The sequence below is a fragment of the Protopterus annectens genome, chromosome 16.part0 (genome assembly GCF_019279795.1).
Source record: "Protopterus annectens isolate FY-2018-M chromosome 16.part0, PAN1.0, whole genome shotgun sequence".
Lineage (NCBI taxonomy): Eukaryota > Metazoa > Chordata > Ceratodontiformes > Protopteridae > Protopterus > Protopterus annectens.
Genome location: NC_056750.1, coordinates 204,235,300 through 204,255,299, shown reverse-complemented (window position 1 = coordinate 204,255,299; position 20,000 = coordinate 204,235,300). Strand labels below are relative to the sequence as shown.

The 20,000-nt window shown below is 42.3% G+C and overlaps 1 protein-coding gene across 1 annotated transcript in view; it reads left to right on the top strand.

Moving 5' to 3' along the window:
• Positions 1-20,000, top strand: part of LOC122790908 (zinc finger protein 536-like) — a 517,195-nt gene that overhangs the window by 179,268 nt on the left and 317,927 nt on the right. Inside the window, exon 2 of the mRNA XM_044058592.1 lies at positions 2,499-2,572. The gene's annotated coding sequence lies outside the window, so the exon portion shown is untranslated. The remainder of the gene's footprint in view (positions 1-2,498; positions 2,573-20,000) is intronic.

Sequence of the window (20,000 nt, the reverse complement as noted above, 5' to 3'; positions counted from 1 at the left end):
TATTAAACTATGAGTCATATGGATGTCTTACACTGGCACTTTACTGTAAGTAATATGGCTGTTATACACTGGTACTATACTGTAATATAACATAAAATGGTACTTTATTGTAAGTAATATGGCTGTTACTGGTAGTTTACTGTGAGTAATACAGTTGTAGAATTCATGTCAGTAACCTAAGTATTGTCTGTCACGGTATAATATACTATAACAAAAGCTGTAATGCTATTCTGTAGCAAGTAGCAATTTATTGAACTGGAATTCATGAAATTTTGTCTTGGTGACAGCTGTTTAACAAAATGATGCATTTCACTACTGTGTGCAACTCTACAGTTGATGTCTGTGCAGACTTAGTTTTTTGTTTGAGAACGTGGTCCTGACGTTATTTGTGTTTATGTAAGTAACACATTTATAATGGAAAAATATCTTAAAAGAGTTCTTACCTGTAGCTGTGTTTTTTTTTTTTTTTTTTTGGGGGGGGGGGGTGATTTCTGCTTTAAAATTCCTTCGGATGAAAAATAGAAATCTGTGAGAGTCCTGTTTTATTCCCCTGTACTATATCTAATGTGAGCCAATTCATTAGTCTCAGGATTGTCCCGATTGTGACCTGTGTGAGGAAACATAGAGCATTAGTTATTACTAGAGGTAAGAGTAACCTAAGGGCATTTCAGTTTGAGTAGTGCCAGTACCTTCAGGGTGAAGGTTCATTTAAGCAATGAGTAACAATAGCAGTTAGCTACTTTTGAGTGTAGTGAGTAATCTCAGAACAGAGCTCATTTACAGCAGAGAGCAGCCTTAGTGCTTCATCTCCTCAAAGTATGGATGACTTTAGGATGACTTTACAAAAAACCTTAACATTTGCTACTCTGAACACTCTTATGTGTCCTTAAGACAGAAGTTAGTGAGGGCAACCTTAGAGCTTTGGCTACATGATTATAGTGTAAACATTTTTAGGATGGAGATTGCTAGGAACTGTGAGTAGCTTCAGAATTCAAGTACTCTGAGTAACCTTACTGATATTAAGTAACCTTAGCATTTAAGCTGCTTGGAGTGAGCAACCTTGGGCTTAAGCTACTGAAACAGAGTAATGTTAAGGCAGTTTATACTGGAGTATTATATTACTTACTGTCAGCAATGAGAGTAAAGTAATGACATTAGTTATTCAGAGGAATGGTATTATGGTTGCTAAGAACTTTGAGTAACATGTTCGTAGTGCTGGTAACATCTGGCTGTTTAAGTGCACAGTGTGGTAACTTCACTGCACTTGTTACTGTGGACAGTGAGTAACCTCAGCTTACTGGCTCTGCAGTGGTAATAGTAACTGTAGATCATCCATTAACTTCTGAGTAATTAGAGGACTGTCACAGTTACTTTGGTAATGAGATCTAAGGCCATGACAAGGCAGAAGTAGCAGTATACATCACAGATAGCCATTAAACTGTATGTAATTGTAACACAGGGTTACCTCAGACAGTAGATGCAGTATGAATTTAGTGCTTTACAAGCATTGTGGTTTTTGTCAACAGTGCATATATACTGACGAAAGTGATTACCAATGTAAATTGAATATGCTGAGTTTTTTTGAGAGTTTAATGCTTATTTTGTTAATCACTTTAAACAGAATGGCTCTTATGAATACGTAACCCAGCATGAATGTAGACACTGCACTGGAAGCTGAAAGCAGTGTTAGACAGCAACTGATTTGTGTACAGAGAATAACCACAGGGCAGTGCTTACTGTCAGCAGTTGGGGTAAAATCAGGATAGTGGTCTTTGTAAATACTGAGGAAATCGTGTGGCAGCAATTCGTATAAGTCGTACCTCAAAACTGTCCAGATTTTCACAGAATGTATCAATTTTCGGCTCACCTTGTAGACTACTCTTCACAAAATGTGCATTTTTCTGGGAATTTTTTCAGGATTGAAGTCCCTAAATAATGGCAAATGTGAGTTTCAGACTTCATATCCTTTAGAAAACACATGCTAATACAACATCTGTTCTACAAATTTCTAACTTTTTATAAGAGCAATATTTAAAAATTGTCACTGTTTTTAGGCCCTTTTCCCCATTATTTTAGCTTTATCCTGATTTCTTGAATTTAGAGGCTGAGGGGTATGGCGTTGAGCATCTAAAAAGATTGTTACTGTGATGGGATAATATTGGCAAAGTTAATGCTAAAGAGCCCAGATAAGTTCCAATAACAACATGTTAAGAGTATCAAAGAAAAACGGAAAGTTAAGCAATGTTGTAGGCTCGAATTTTCAGGATAACAGTTTTTGTGCTCGAGGAGACGTGCATGAATGTCTGTCTTTGCTTTCTTTGAAACCTGCAAAATTCATGTAACTGTATGATTTGCCTTCCGTGCAGCATGGACTAAATTTGTTCTTGAATTGTGTATTTATTTAAAAATAAAGAGCACTGCCAGTGGGACTGGGTGGGTCGATGTAAGAGCAAAATCATGAGTGCATTACCTAGTAATTCTTTTCACTGTGTCTGTAGGTAAAACAAGTTTGTGACAGCATGTGACTGACGGGGAGAAGAGTGATGCAAAGACGTTCATGACTGTTCGACAGGTAAAAACACAAATGCTGTGTAACTGTAAACGTTTGTGACACACACGTGCAGGCTGAAAATACGTTGTGTTCGCTGAAAATTGCATTGAAAACTATGTTGTCTGAAAGTTCTTCAGTTAGAGTTTTAGACAAGAAGTTCCAGAAATTTCTTATAAAAGAACTAAATTTTGTCTCTGGTAAATTAAAGCCTGTAGTCAAGGTGGCATGACTGAGTGACCATGTCCAAGAAACTAATACCATTTCAGCATTATGGGAAAGCATGCTGACATTGCTTTTCAGTGATGGGATCGAAGAAGATTAACATGACAGTACGTCATATGTGTGTATCATTTGTTCTTTTTGTTTGAACTCTGTCCCATATCTAACTAATGATAATCTGCACTCATTAAGTGGCACATTAGGTTATTAGTTAACTGTAAAGTGGTGTCATTTTTACTAGCTGTGTTCATGTCCTTCCAACACATTAACAGACCTATTAGTTTTCTGTCATTATATGTTCTCAGTGTACTTCGTTTGTATATGAATGCATCTTAAATTAGAAAATACTCAAGCTACTATGGGCAGTGCAGTGCTTGGTATGTTTGGCTTACATTTTTTTGTTTCCTTTCATGATGCACACGGGTTAAAGAATATTTCTTTTTGGAGTGGCCTCTGTAATGTTTTCCCCAGTTAGTCTAACTGAATGCACATGCCTCCAGTGGTTTCATGGATAAAGGTCAATAGTTTATTGATCATCTCTTAGAATTCCACTCACTGAATACTGAACTGATACCTCTGCACTCGGTCTTGATTTAAAAAAGTCAGGTATTTTTTTCCTTGTTTACTTTTACCCAGCTTTTGTTGTCCATCATCCTGTTTCCATGAGCATGGATAATTCATTCTCCCCATTAACAGTATTCCCACTGAGAGTGAGAGATGCTGATTTGGGGCATTATACAGGCATCCTTGGTATTAGCTTCTGTCTATTCTGACCCTTGCAGGGATCCTGCATTGAGATATTGAGTCTATATGTTACATCCCTGACCTTACCCCCTAGGGGGTGAGGTGAGCATCCATTTTCGTTTGCCCTCCTCTGCATTCTTCTACATGCCTGTGCGGTCTTCCATCACTGGGCTAGGACCACCAAGCTCATGTCCCCTGGTCCTGTAGCCCGTAGTGTTTTGCGAACTTTTACTTGCACAGAAGTAATTGGCTAACAAGTGACCCTCCCCCAGTATGGTCAAACATACTTACACTTCTCACTTCCAACCTCCTCTTCCTGGCTCTTCCACTGCCCGAGCAACTAATCAGTTTTGAATTGTCTTGGTCATAGGGCTTTTTCCGTCTTTGCCACAGAACAGGCCATAAATTGTCCATGTGAGATAACACATTAGAGTGATGAGCTCAAATGAGTTGCACTTAAAGCTAGCCACCACAGGCTGCATCCCTTGTGCCACTGTTAAGCAGGGGTCTGGGTCAGTGAAATTGAATTCAGTCCATAAGCTTGTTGATGGACTTCACTTTCCAGGTGGGCTTTTCTGCATTTTCTGTTGTCAGTCCTAATAAATGTGCAGTGGTGTGTAGATGACTAATATGTACTATTTGATTGCATTGCTGTCCCCAGTTTCTACCACTGCTCTTGGTGATTTTCAAGCATTTGCTAGATGTGCAGGTTCCCCCAGCAGGCATCTTATTTCATTTATTTTCCCCTGCATTGGTTCATGGGGGTGTTAAATTAGGACCATTCCATTAATGATGGTTGGGTAGCTATGATGTTAAGTACCTCATACCCATATTCATTTTTTTTCTAATAAACACCACTGAAGTTTTTTCTTTCACATAGACTCTGACAGGGCTGCAAAGAAGGGACCTCGTATTTTGTAGCTTATCCGAAACATGCCATTCTGCCAGCAACAATGTTACATCTGTGCTTAGTATTTTGCGTTTTCTTATGACCTGATTCTGCCAACAGCATTCGTCCTCCTGGACTGAGAGGTTAGCTGGTTAAATTCAAGAGGTTTCTGTCGTGTAGAAATGGTGGGGATCACAGCTTTTTCTGACATAATTCATATGCTGACTGTAGTATTTTCAAACCATAGACACTGCAACACATTTTTAGGACCATGCATACATGTATGTGTTCTTTTATTCACCTTCTTGATTGTATTAAATTATATTCTGTGTATAATGCAGCACTACTTGTTGGTGTGTGTTTTCAATTTGTGGTTTTGAACATTTTTCCAGTAAGCAATGAAACAAAACGTGCAAACCAATATTGACAAAACTGCCTGATTCAGAACATTTCAACCATAAAAGGCCACTCAAACTTCTGTCGTTACAATCCACAACCTCTACAGAAGTAAAAGTCATCTCAGTAATTCCACCTTAAAAAGAGATCTGTAACAAATGAAGAGGTTGCTGCTAGCAAGCAACTTTATATTTCATTGTATCCTATACAAATTCAGTGCCTGCCTATGTTGCATTAAAACAATTAGTAACCTGGTAATATTGCAATAGGGAATGGATGGTAAACCAACAACAGGTTCATAGCTACTAAGTATCTCATCCAAAGGAGGACATACTCAGGACTGCAGCACTCCCCACCCCCCTTTAAAGTACAACACAGTATCAGCAAACCATCTACATGCTGTGGGTGTAGAACCCACAGCCTTCTACATCAAAATAAGTATGCTACCTGTTGTGCTGCTAACACTGCTTTTAAATGATATAACTCAGTAGTAATACCATTTACTAAACAAAACAGCTGCACATTGTAAACAAGACAGCATGAGAAGCAGAAAACTTCTCTTCCCGTGACGCTCACAATTCCTTGAAAAATGCACTTCAAACTCCATTCCTTGAAAATGCACTGGAAACTCAGTTTTTTTAGCAGCTTGGTAGTTGGTGTGGAGGATTCAGGCTTTTGTCCCCTGTAACTAATGTACAGGGTTTGAGCCTAAGCAAGTTAGCTAACCTACCATCCCCAACTAGGCATTTTACACACCAACACCTCTTACCTCTGACTGATCATACACGCACACACACACGTGCCTCATATCTCTGTCTGATCATGCTCACATGCATAGACACACACACACACATACACCCCTCTCTTATTTCTGTACAGTTGGGCTTACACACACATCTTACCTCTGTCTGATTGTTCTCACTCGTATAACTCTTATCTCTGTCTGATGGTGCTGGCACATGCACCTCTTATCTCTGTCTGATGGTGCTGGCACATGCACCTCTTACCTCTGTCTGATGTTGCTAACACACACACCTCTTACATCTGTTCGATCTTGCTCACACGCACCTCTTACCTCTATCCGATCATGCTCACATGCACACACACCTGTTACCTCTGTCCAGTCGTGCTCACACACACACAGCCCTCTTACCTGTGTCTGATCATGCTCACACACACACACAAACACACACCTCTTACCCCTGTCAAATAGAGCTCACACCCACCTCTTATTTCTGTCCAGTCGTGCTTACACACACCTCTTATCTCTGTCTGATTGTGCTTATTCACACAGGTCCAAGCAGTTTACAGTCCATGCATGGAAGAAGCAGAGGAACGTGTATTTTTTTTTTTTTTTTTTTTTTTTTTTTTTTAAATAAAAAATTCCACGTACGGAACTGAAGCAAGCAATAGGTCTGTGCGACGGTGATGCAGGGACACACAGACGCAACAGCTGTGTGAGACAATGATGCATCGGGCCTTAAAAAATGCATGTAGCTCTTTTTTTTTTTTTAAATTAGAAAAGCAAATATGACAGCCATTGGGCCCCATCCCAGCCTGCAGGCCCCCCCCCTCACAGCCAGTGGGCCCTAGGTGACTGCCTCATTCGCTTAGTGCTGGATCTTGCTCTGCATGTATGGGAAGGAATTGTGCAGTTACAAGGCAGTTATTGTCACTTCAGCCCTGACTAGGTTAAGAGCACAATGTATAAGACCACTGATTCTCTTATAGCTGTACAGTGACATGAATTTTATTTCCTGTTTATTGAGACATAAGTGCTAGAATGGACTTTTGAATTAATTAAATTGTTAAAAAGTCTTTTATTCAAAATTTCAATTTCAGTTTTTCTTAGAGGAGGGCTTTGTCCTCTTCAGCTTTACTCTGTATATCTCTCTTAATTATGTAACCAGCTTAGCTTCCCTGGGCAGGTCTGATCCAGGGTGATGGAATGGAGACTTTGTCCAGTAGCTGTTTCTCTGATTTAAGAAAACTAGTGTGATGTTCTTCATCTCACATTGCTGCAGTCCTTACTTATGGGTAGTCCGCTGTCCTCGGTCGGCCCGAATACCAAAGTATTAGGCTGACGTCGGTCATGGGCGCCTAGATCTGACATCAGAGCGTCAGGGTATAAAGGCGCATGACCGACGTCATATCCTCAGTCTTTTTTGCCGCATGGTCCGATGCAGAAGCAGCGTTGCAAGTGCCATTCGGCGTTCTGAAATTTTTCGTTTTCGGAGTTTCAGACCGATACCAAGTTGGGCTAAGTACCCCGTTGGGGAATATTTTTGATGTTCTTCATCTCACATTGCTGCAGTCATAACACTTGTGTAGTCCGCTGTCCCTCGGTCGGCCCGAATATCAGAGTATAAGGCTGACGTCGGTCAAGGCGCATTTGACTGACATCAGAACGTCAGGGTACAAATGCGCATGACCGACGTCATATCCTCAGTCTTTTTTGCCGCATGGTCCGATGCAGAAGCAGTGTTGCAAGTGCCGTTCGGCGTTATGAAATTTTTCGAATTCGGAGTTTCAGACTGAAGTCAGAGTTGGTTAAGTACCCCGTTGGGGAATATTTTGTTTTTTTCTTGCCTCAGTGGTTTACCGGATGTCAGAAAAAGTGAATAACTGTATTTCTTGTGGGAAACAGATACGCATAGGGATTACCATAATTTGTGTATACCTTGTTTGGGACCTGAGCACGACGTTGTTGGGTGTCGCTTTTGTGCTAGGTTCAATAAACGCACTATAAAGCGTAGGTTGGATTGTGCCAGGTTGGTCTTTGGGAAGCGGTGCAATTACAATATGCCGTCGGATGCTCCGACGCCGGCTTCCTCAAAGAAGCGTAAGGACAAGGCAGTTAAACCTAGGTTAGAGGAGTCCGAACCGGACGCCGGTTCTTTAGAGCGTCAGTGGAACCGGTGGTTCGGCGGAGGCCTCTCTGGAGTCCCAGGGAGAAACTGTGTTTTTACAGGATGTGGCCTCCCAGGAGGCAGGTCAGGCTGTAGGGGCTTCTCAGGTAACTGTACTCCCCTCCCTTCCTAAGGTGTCTAGGCCCTCTCTTTCTGCTTCCAAGGCTTCTCCTAGAGGCAGGTCTAGTTTTGCTTCTGTGGGTGTCACTCCTAGTTCTTCAGGTTCAGTGCCCAAGAAGCACATGCTTAAAATGGCAGAAGATTTAATTACTTTGATTAGAGGCTCTATGCCCCCTCCTGATAAGAGGCCTAGGATGGAACCTGTGTTGGGGGATTTTGAGCAGGCTTGGATGTGTCTGAGTCTTGACTGAAGACTTGCAGGAGTATTCTCATTATTCTGATTCTGATGTGGATGATTCTACTCCTTCTGCTTCTCCTCCTGAGGATTTTTCTTTTTCAGAGACCCTTCACTCCATGAGAGAGCATTTTAAATGGGAAGGTCAGGATTTCTCTGATTCCAGGAAAAGGCTTAGGGAATTTTTGTTTTTACCCCAACATAGGCCTTTAGCTATTCCTCCTGTTCTGAATGTGGTGGAAGATGTGTTTGCAGAAGCTTCTCTTAATCCTGATTCTTTGCCTTCTGCTCCTGTTAAACCAGATAGGTATTATAGGGTGCCTGAAGCTCATAAGTATCTTTTTAAGAGTCCTAGGGCAGACCCAGAAACTGTTAGCCAGGGGCCTAAGGGTGTTAAGGCTTCTGTTGTCAAGAATCCAGTTCCGGCAGATAAAGAGGCCAGGGCCTTGGATAGGTGGGGAAAGAAAGTTTATACTTCTTCCACTCTAGCTATGAGAGCTTTGAATTGCCAGTTTCACATGTTGAAATATCAAAATTATCTCCTTTCACAGTTGAAATCTAAGGTTGATGCTCTGGCGGAAGGTATTGATTGTAAAGAGTTACAAGATTTAGTGCATGTTTCTGAACAGGTGGGTAAGCATTCTTTGCAATGTGGTTTTGATGCTGTTCAGGCCTCGTCTAGGTGGCTGCCACTGGGTCAGTTCTTCAGGCATGCCTGGCTGAGGGATCAAAATTTATCTGACCATGTTAAAACTAGGATTTTGGATGCCCCTTTGCAATCTGATGTCTTGTTTGGTTCTCCTGTTGAGGCAGTTTTAAAGAAAATGGAAGACAAGGCTAAGTCTATGCAGACTGTTAAAGATTTTTTGCAGGTTCAGCCTCCAAAGTTTAGTAGAAATTGGCCTACTAAAGGGTGGACGTATCCTTCTTATGATTCCCAGTCTAGGGGTAGATCTAGACGTGGCAGGGGCAGAGGTCAGGGCTCTTTCAGGCCTAGAACAGGGAGTTCTCCTGCACAGTCTTCGGGTGAGGGCAGGGGTCAGTCCTTTCGTAAACAGACCCAATGACCTATCTTTTCAGCTGCCAGAACCTTCTCTCCTGGCAGCACCTTTGGGAGGAAGGTTGGCACTTTTCAAAGAAAATTGGAGTTTGATTACCCAAGACAGATGGGTACTGGATATCATACATCACGGTTACAGGTTTTATTTCCATACCTTGCCTCCTTTCAAAGGCATGCCAGACATTCCTCCTCAACAAAGAATAGAGGCTCACAAGCAAATTTCTCTGTTACTCCAAATAGGGGCCATACAGCCGGTTCCTATGCCAGAAAGGGGCCTAGGATTTTATTCTCGCCTGTTCCTTGTGCCAAAAAGGGGAACACGTGGAGACCAATTTTGGATTTATCTATCCTCAACACTTATCTGGACATTCCCAAGTTCAAAATGTTGACGTTACAACAGCTTTTACCTCTACTGGGCAAGGATCACTGGATGGTAACTTTGGATCTCAAGGAGGCTTACCTTCATGTTCCTATCAGGCTAAGTTGCAGGAAATATCTGCGTTTTCGGACTGGGACTTCTCACTATCAGTTCTCTGCATTGCCCTTTGGCTTATCTACTGCGCCCAGAGTATTTACGAAAGTTCTGGCTCCAGTGATAGCTTTCTTCAGGCTGAAAGGAATACAAATCTATCCTTATTTGGACAATTGCCTGATTCTGGCTCAAGGAAGGGACGAGCTTCTTCGTCATTTGGAATATGTGATAGCAGTGCTAAGATGCCTGGGGTATTCTGTGAACGAAATAAAGTCCAGTCTAGTACCCTCTCAAGACATGTGCTTTCTGGGTGTAAGACTGAATACAGCATCCCAGATGGCCTTTCTAACCCCGGACAAACAAAAGAATCTTTCCCTTTACTTCCATCATCTATCTCTTCAGTCCGGGCTGACTGCAAGGACAGTCCTTCAAGCCTTAGGGTTCATGGCATCTTGTATTCTGGTGCTTCCCAATGCCAAACTGCATATGAGGAAGTTGCAATGGTATCTCAAAATGTATGGACACAGCACTGCCAGCATCTGGACACTGTCATTCAAATAATACCTTGCATTCAAAAGGAATTTTTGTGGTGGGCTCAGGAATGTCACCTAAACAAGGGACTCTCTGTGACCCGGCCAGAGGCGAGTCAAATTTTAACGACAGATGCCTCAGACAAAGCTTGGGAGCTCATCTAAACGGAAAGTGGATACAAGACAAGTGGCCTGTCAGACTACAGCATCTACATATCAACTTGAAGGAGATGTTAGCAGTCCAGTTTGCATTAATAGCTTTCAAGGATTTACTTCTTCCAGGGCAGGTGTTGATTCTAACAGACAACACAACTGTCATGTGGTACATCAACAAGCAAGGGGAACACATTCTTATCCTCTATGCAGGCAAGCAATGATTTTGTGGGAGACTGCTCTCAGTTTACAACTAAGTCTTCAGGCAAGGTTTCTGCCGGTAGCACAGAACTCCTTAGCAGATGTGTTAAGCAGACAAATCATGGATCCCCACGAGTGGAAACTGGATCTTCATGTATTTCAGAAATTGACAGTGTCCTGGGGAACTCCAGACCTAGATCTGTTCGCTTCTCCACTAAACCACCAGCTGCCAAAGTTTTGCACAGAGGTTTCATCCCACAGCTTGGAAAGTGGATGCTCTTTCTTTCAGTTGGAAAAATCTTCATGTGTATGCCTTTCCACCTCTGCCTCTCCTCCCAAAGGTACTTCTAAAGGTCAGACAGGACAAGCCAAGGATGATTTTGATAGCTCCAGATTGGCCTCGACAGCACTGGTACCCATTACTGAGAAGTCTAGTACAGAAGCCTCCATGGCCTTTGCCTTTGATTCCACATCTGTTGTCCCAGGAGGACAGTCATTTGCTCAATGTCAAACTTCACTCTCTTCACCTAACAGCATGGCATATTCTGTTTTAAACCATAGAGGGTCTCAACTTCCACAACAAGTTTTGAATGTGATTTTGGAAGCTAGAAGGCCTAGTACAAGGAAAGTGTACGCAGATAAATGGAAGAGATTTTTATTTTGGAGTGCAGCTAAGGATTTGGATGTTTCTGAGCCTGATTTAAGTGTGGCTCTTCAATATCTTACTGAGTTATTGGACAAAGGTTTGTCCTTCTCTTCTATTAAGATTCATGCTGCAGCAATTTCAGCTCACTATGACTGTGACCCACCATTGTTTTCTCATCCTTTGTTCAAGCAATTTCTTAGAGGGCAAAGAATATAAGACCCCACGAAGGGCTCCTACTCCTGCTTGGGATCTCAATTTTGTGTTGGAGAAACTCACTCTACAACCTTTTGAGCCTGCAGCTACTGCTGAGTTGAAATATTTGTCATGGAAGACTGCTTTTTGTTGGCCATTACCTCTGCAAGAAGGGTTTCTGAATTGCAGGCCCTTATGGCAGTTGAGCCTTTCTTAATTTTCCATAAGGATAGGGTATCTTTATGTACTAATCCTTCCTTTATGCCTAAAGTGGTTTCTAGTGTGGCTTTAAACCAAACTATTCATTTGCCTACTTTTTATGCAAATCCCCAAACTAAAGGGGAAAAGATTTTGCAGACTTTAGATGTACACAGGCAGTTGCGATATTATTTGGACAGAACTAAAGGGTTCAGACAATCTCAGCAGTTATTAGTTTCTTTTGCTTTGTGCTTTCAGGGCAAGCCCGTGTCAAAACAAACTATTTCTAAGTGGATTGGATTTTGCATTGCTTTCTGTTATTCCCATCATGGCAAAGAGATTCCAGCTGGGATTAGGCCTCATTCCACTAGGGCTACTGCCACTTCAACAGCTTTTTTGAGGGGGGTGGCTACTAAGGATATTTTGGAGGCAGCCACTTGGAGTTCAGTGCATACCTTCTCTAGGCATTATCACCTTCCACTGTACTCTAACTCCAGGGCTGGTTTTGCCACTGCTGTGTTGCAGGGCATTTTGGCAGCTCCTGCTTCATTATAGTTTAGCCATCCTCCCTTACCTCTGCTTTGGGATTCTACCCAAGTGTTAGGACTGCAGCAATGTGAGATGAAGAACATAGTACAGTTTTGTACCTGCCATAAATGTAGATGTTCGAAGATCCACATTGCTGCAGTCCAATTTACCCTCCCTCCTTCCCCTCTGTAGTTTGAGGTGGTTGTGTGGGTTGGGTTATCCATCTGAGGTATAATTGTATAATTGTATATATTGTATGTATTGTACATATTTTTGGTGTTAGGCTGGTTAGTTGTTTAGTTGCTGTCTATGGGTTTTGACCTTTCTTTTTAGGGTCTTCTGACATCTGGGGCAAGAAAAGACTGAGGATATGACGTCGGTCATGCGCATTTGTACCCTGACGTTCTGATGTCAGTCAAATGCGCCTTGACCGACGTCAGCCTTATACTCTGATATTCGGGCCGACCGAGGGACAGCGGACTACCCAAGTGTTAGGACTGCAGCAATGTGGATCTTCGAACATCTACATTTATGGTAGGTACAAAACTGTACTTTTTTTCTTGCCTCAGTTACTTACCGGATGTCAGAAAAAGTGAATAATTGTATTTCTTGTGGGAAACAGATACCGCATAGGGATTACCACTCGCTTTGTATTCCTTGTTTGGGACGAAGCACGCGTAGTTGGGTGTCGGTTTTGTGCTAGGTTTAATAAGCGCACTATAAAACGGAGGTTAGATTGCGCTAGGTTAGTCTTTGGCAAGAGGTGTAATTATAATATGCCGTCGGATGTTCCGGCGCCTGCTTCTACTAAGAAGCGCAAAGACAAATCTTTAAAGCCTAGGCAGGATGGTTCGTCCGTTTTGGACGCCGGACCTTTAGAAGCTACAGCTGAACAGGTGGATCCGGCTGAAGTTTCTGTTGAGTCCCAGGGGGAAACTTTGATTTTACAAGATGTGGCCTCTCAGGAGGCAGGTCAGGCTGAAGGGGCCTCTCAGGTTACTATTCTCCCTTCTATGCCTAAGGTGGTTAGGCCTTCTGCTACTGTTTCTAAGGCTCCTTCTAAGGGCAGGTCTGTTTTGCCTGCCTCAGGTGTCAGTTCTGGTTCTTCAGGGTCTGTGCCTAAAAAGCACATGCTTAAAATGGCAGAGGATTTGATTACTTTAATTAGAGGTTCTATGCCCCCTCCTGATAAGAGGCCCAGGATGGAGCCAGAGTTGGAAAGTTTGGAGCAGGCCTCAGATGATTCAGAGTCTTCTGCTGAGGACATTCAAGATTTCCCTCCTTATTCTGATTCTGATGCAGAGGATTCCACTCCTTCTGCTTCTCCTCCAGAGGATTTTTCATTTTCAGAAACTCTGCATTCCATGAGGGAGCATTTTAAGTGGGAGGGACAGGATTACTCTGATTCACGGAAGAGGCTTAGGGAGTTTTTGTTTTTACCACAGCATAGACCCTTAGCTATACCTCCGGTTTTGGATGTTGTTTCAGATGTTTTCTCAGAAGCTTCCCTTAATCCAGATTCTGTACCTCCTGCCCCAGTTAAACCGGACAGGTATTACAGGGTGCCTGAGGCTCATAAATATCTGTATAAGAGTCCTAGGGCGGACCCAGAAACTATTAGTCAGGGGCCTAAGGGTGTTAGAGCCTCTGTTGTTAAGAATCCGGTTCCTCTGGATAAGGAAGCTAGAGCTTTGGATAGATGGGTAAGAAGGTGTATACCTCTTCTACTTTAGCAATGAGAGCTTTGAACTGCCAGTTTCATATGTTGAAGTATCAGAATTTCCTCCTTTCTCAGCTAAGATCTAAAGTGGATGCTTTGGCAGAGGGCATAGAGTGTAAAGAATTGCAGGATTTAGTGCATGTTTCTGAACAGGTGGGTAAGCACTCTTTGCAATGTGGTTTTGATGCTTTACAGGCTTCTTCTAGGGTGGCTGCCACTGGTTCAGTTATTCGTAGGCACGCCTGGCTTAAGGATCAGAATTTGTCTGAGCATGTTAAGTCTAGAATTCTGGATGCCCTTTACAGTCTGAAGTTTTGTTTGGTCCTCCTGTGGAGTCAGTCTTAAAGAAAATGGAAGACAAGGCTAAGTCTATGCAGACTGTTAAAGATTTTTTGCAGGTACAACCTCCAAAGTTTAGTAGAAATTGGCCTACTAAGGGGTGGGCGTACCTTCTTCTGATTCTCAGTCTAGGGGTAGATCTAGGCGTGGTAGGGGCAGAGCTCAGAGTACCTTCAGGCTGAGACAATGGAGTTCGCCTGCTCAATCTGCTGGTGAGGGCAGGGGCCAGTCCTTTTGTAAACAGGCCCAATGACCTGCATTTTCAGCTGCCAGATTCTTCTTGCCTGGCAGCTCCTTTGGGAGGAAAGTTGGCTCTTTTCAAGCAAAATTGGCATTTAGTCACCCAGGACAAATAGGTATTGGACATTATAAACCGAGGTTACAAGTTCTATTTCCATACCATGCCTCCTTTCAAAGGCATGCCAGACGTCCCTCCTCGGCAAAGGATAGAGGCTCACAGACAAATTTCTTTACTTCTTCAAATAGGAGCTATACAGCCAGTTCCTCTGTCAGAAGTGGGCCTAGGATTTTATTCTCGCCTGTTTCTGGTTCCAAAGAAAGGAAACACGTGGAGACCAATTTTGGATTTATCTATCCTCAACACTTACCTGGACATTCCAAAGTTCAAGATGCTGACTTTACAACAGCTTTTACCTCTGTTGGGGAAAGATCACTGGATGGTTACTCTGGATCTCAAAGAGGCTTACCTTCATGTTCCTATCAGGCCCAGTTGCAGGAGGTACCTGCGTTTGGCTGGAAATTTACATTATCAGTTCTCTGCATTGCCCTTTGGCTTATCTACTGCGCCCAGAGTGTTCACAAAGGTTCTGGCTCCAGTGATAGCATTTTTCAGACTAACAGGAATACAGATTTATCCTTATTTGGACGACTGCCTGATTGTTGCACAAGAAAAGGACGAACTTCTTCATCATCTACAGTATGTGATGGCAGTGTTAAGATGCCTAGGGTATTCTGTGAACGAAACAAAGTCCAGTCTAGTACCCTCTCAGGACATGTGGTTTCTGGGTGTGAGACTGAATACAGCTTCCCAGATGGCTTTTTTGACCCCGGACAAACAAAGAAGCCTTTCTCTTTATTTCCAGCAAATGTCTCTACGGTCCAGGCTGACTGCAAGGACAGTCCTTCAAGCCTTGGGGTTCATGGCATCTTGTATTCTGGTGCTTCCCAATGCCAAATTGCATATGAGGAAGCTTCAATGGTATCTCAAAAATGTGTGGACACAGCACTGCCAAGATCTAGACACTGTCATTCAGATAATACCTTGCATTCAGAAGGAGTTTTTGTGGTGGGCTCAGGAATGTCACCTAAACAAGGGGCTCTCTGTGACCCGGCCAGAGGCGAGTCGCATTCTAACGACAGATGCCTCGGACAAGGCTTGGGGAGCACACCTCAATGGAAAATGGGTGCAAAACATTGGCTTGTCAAACTCCACCATTTGCATATCAACTTGAAGGAAATGTTAGCAGTCCAGTTTGCATTGATGGCTTTCAAAGATTTACTTCGTCCAGGGCAGGTGTTGATTCAAACAGACAACACTACTGTCATGTGGTACATCAACAAGCAGGGGGAACCCATTCTTACCCTCTTTGCAGGCAAGCGATGATTCTGTGGGAAACTGCTCTCAATCTACACCTCAATCTTCAGGCAAGGTTTCTACCAGGAGCACAGAACTCCTTAGCAGATGTATTGAGCAGACAAATAGTGGATCCTCACGAGTGGAAATTGGATCCTCATGTATTTCAACAGTTGACAGTGTTATGGGGAACTCCAGACATAGATCTGTTCGCTTCTCCACTAAATTACCAGTTGCCAAAGTTTTGCACAAAATGTTTCATCACACAGCTTGGAAGGTGGACGCTCTATCATTCAGTTGGAGCAATCTGCATGTATATGCCTTTCCACCTCTGCCTCTTCTTCCCAAGGTACTTTTGAAGGCCAGACAAGACAACCCAACCATGATTTTGATAGCAGCGGATTGGCCTCGACAACACTGGTACCCACTACTGAGGAGTTTAGTACGAGAACCTCCATGGCCTCTGCCTTTGATTCCGCACCTTTTGTCACAAGAGGACAGTCACTTCCTCAATGTCAAGATTCAGTCTCTGCATCTAACAGCCTGGCATATTCTGTTTTAGACTCTGGAGGGTCTCAGCTTCCACAACAAGTTTTGAATGTTATTTTGGAGGCCAGGAGGCCTAGTACCAGGAAAGTTTACGCTGATAAATGGAGGAGATTTTTTATTTGGAGCAAAGGAAAGGACTTTGATGTCTCCAAACCTGATTTAAGTGTTGCTCTTCAATATCTTAATGAGTTATTGGACAAGGGTTTGTCTTTCTCCTCAATAAAGGTCCATGCTGCAGCCATTTCTGCTCATTATGATTGTGACCCTCCTTTTTTCTCTCATCCTTGGTTTAAGCAATTTCTTAGAGGGGCAAAGAATATAAGACCCCCACGTAGAGCTCCTACTCCTGCTTGGGATCTCAATTTTGTGTTGGAAAAACGTACTCTACAACCTTTTGAGCCTGCAGCTACTGCCGAGTTAAAGTATTTGTCATGGAAAACTGCTTTTTTGTTGGCCATTACCTCTGCAAGAAGGGTTTCTGAATTACAGGCCCTCATGGCAGTGGAGCCTTTCCTGATTTTTCATAAGGATAGGATATCTTTGTACTAATCCTTCCTTTATGCCTAAAGTGGTTTCTAGTGTGGCCTTAAATCAAACTATTCATTTGCCTACTTTTATGCAAATCCCAAAATAAAGGGAGAAAATTTTGCATACTTTGGATATTCACAGGCAGTTGCGTTATTATTTGAGCAGAACCAAGGAGTTCAGACAGTCTCAGCAATTGTTTGTTTCTTTTGCTTTGGGTTCACAGGGTAAACCTGTTTCAAAACAAACTATTTCTAAATGGATTGGGTTTTGTATTTCTTTCTGTTATTCCCATCATGGTAAGGAGATTCCTGCTGGAATCAGGCCTCATTCCACTAGGGCTACTGCTACTTCTACTGCCTTTCTAAGGGGGGTAGCTACAAAGACATTTTGGAGGCAGCTACTTGGAGTTCAGTGCATACCTTTTCTAAACATTACCACCTTCCTCTTTATTCTAAGTCTAGGGCTGGATTTGCCACTGCAATTTTACAGAGCATTTTAGCGGCCCCTAATGCTTTATGATTTTTGCCATCCTCCCTTTCCCGTTGCTTTGGGATTCTACCCATAAGTAAGGACTGCAGCAATGTGAGATGAAGAACATAGTACAGTTTTGTACCTACCATAAATGTAGATGTTCAAGATCCACATTGCTGCAGTCAATTACTCTCCTTCCCCCCTGTAGTTTGACTTGGTGCTATGCTTTAGGTGATGGTTGTTGTTGTGCATGTTTTTGGGAGGTATTCTGTTTTTGGCTGTGGCCTTTCTGATTTGGCCTTCTGACATCTGGGGCAAGAAAAGACTGAGGATATGACGTCGGTCATGCGCCTTTATACCCTGACGCTCTGATGTCAGATCTAGGCGCCCATGATCGACGTCAGCCTAATACTTTGGTATTCGGGCCGACCGAGGACAGCGGACTACCCATAAGTAAGGACTGCAGCAATGTGGATCTTCGAACATCTACATTTATGGTAGGTATAAAACTGTACTATGTCTTTTCTTCCTGTTAAAAAAATGTCAGCCCTCTCCCCTTTCATGGATATTGGAGAGGTTATTTAAAAGTAAGGTAAGATTTGTCCTGTGGACCTGGAGAAAGCATATGATATTGTACCCAGAAATCTCTTCTGGGTACTCATACAATAGGGGTTGCTGGTGCTGCCATTTACTCCCTATATTTTGTGGAGTGGGAGTTGGGTTTGCATTCACAGCATTAAGGACATTACATCTTTTGTGGGTGTTAGGAATCCACCAGTGATATTTGTTATTTACCTTTCCATTCATGGTTTTTGTAAGTAAGATTTCAGGGTGTAGCTTAGGGATGGAGAATGGCCAGTTTCAGGATATGGCGGTATCTTTATTGCTTGCAAACATTATTGTCTCTCTATTTCAAATGACTGATTTCAGATGTGCGCTGAGTGGTTGGTTCGCAGCTAAGTGTGAAATGGTTGGGATGGCCGTCGGCACCTCCTCTTTTGAGGTCATGGTTCTATTCCTGCAAGAAGTAGATTGTTCTTTAAAAGTGAGAGGGAAGAGGCTACAACAGGTGGAGGAGCTTAAGTATTGTGGGGTCTTGTTCATGAGCAAGAGTGCAGATATTTAGGAGTTAGACCCACAGACGGTTGCCACAGCACCACTTCTGCAAGCGCTGTACATGACTGTATCGATGAAGAGGATGCTGAGTCCTTATAACAAATGTATGTGTTATCAAGCAAGTCTTTGCCTTCATTCTCCCAAGAAGTAGCGTACTTTGGGTAATGGTGGCAGGATAATTGCAGTTACAAGCGACAAACTTTTTTTTGATAGGTTTGCTGAAGGTCATATTCCATGGCAGATTGCAGAGGTCAGCAGTCTGGGGGGCTGGGGGGAATCTTGCAGTAGAATTGTTGTTCCACCAGCTTGAGAAAACTCCATTCAGGTGGTTTTGTATCTTGTGAGGATGCCACCTGAGTACCTTCTGTAGGAAGAGTACCAGACCCAGCCCACTAGGAGTAGGTGTCAGGGCTAACTTTAGCATATGCTGAAGAGTAATAATTTCTCTCAGCTTGCATGGGAAAACCTGGGATGCCTCAGAGTCAGCTGAAGAATTTTGCTAACTAGAAAAATGTTAGATCTAAGCCATTTGTCCTGGTGAGGATTGCAGTTTTATTTATTCTTATTTTGTTTACTGTGCTTGGCCAACTGGGTTTAGTAAAAAAAAAAAAAAACCTTTTCAGTAGAGGCCTGGGGAGAAAAGCTCCAACATATTACATTTTTAAACAGACACTTAGTAATTGCATGAACAGACATGAAGTAATACACATTAACAATGACCCGTCCATCTGTTTAGATTACATTCATATGAAATAAAGGCAACTGTTACAATATAAAATATACTACACATTTAGCAGATGTTGATCATAGGACATTTGAAGAGGTGTATTAGTGGGTTTGTCAAATAGGTAATAGATTTTGTGAGTAGTACTTAGAAATTCAGAGTAGCAGCAGTGAAGGAAGGAACTTGGTAGGGCAGAAAGTGTTGTTATTGTAGTTGAAAGGAAAGGTATTGAGCAGTTTCAGAGATAATTGGATGATGCTATCATATGTTTTATATTACAAGTATAAAGGTAGGGTATTGAGCAGTGACACAACTACGTACATGGCTCAGAGATTCTAGTAAAATTATTCAAGTGTTGGTAAGATTGTGAGCATGAGATTCTCAGTGAAGAGATGGTTTGAAACGGCAAGTTGAAGATAACAATGACAGTTACCCTGGAGGTGTAGGAGCAGATCCATCGATCTGATAGGTAAAGCTTTACTTGTGTTTTAAACTTGTTTGCATTTAAATGAATTTCAGTGGTAGCGGAATATAGTTGCATAGTTTAGCTGCACTATTTGAATAGAGAGAGTTACCTGTAGGTATTACATGATTTGGTTATACTGATCAGTGATTTTTTTTTTCTCTAGAGCATAAAATTCTGTTAAGGGAGTAAGTAGTGTTGTATTAAGTTATTCATGGCTGGGCAATTTTTTAGCTTATAAAGAAGTCTGTTTATTATAGTTAGCTGTGAAAGAGCTAGGATAAGTAATTGTAACAGTGTTTTCTCCAAGTGCTAGACAATGGTGTGTTTTTATTGTTGCGTTTTACTGCATATGTGGCTATTTTATAGTAAAATTTTTCAAGTTTGGACAGCTGTGAGCCTTGAAGGTTAGTGAAGATAGGGGCATTATACAGAAGAAATATCAGTAAGAAA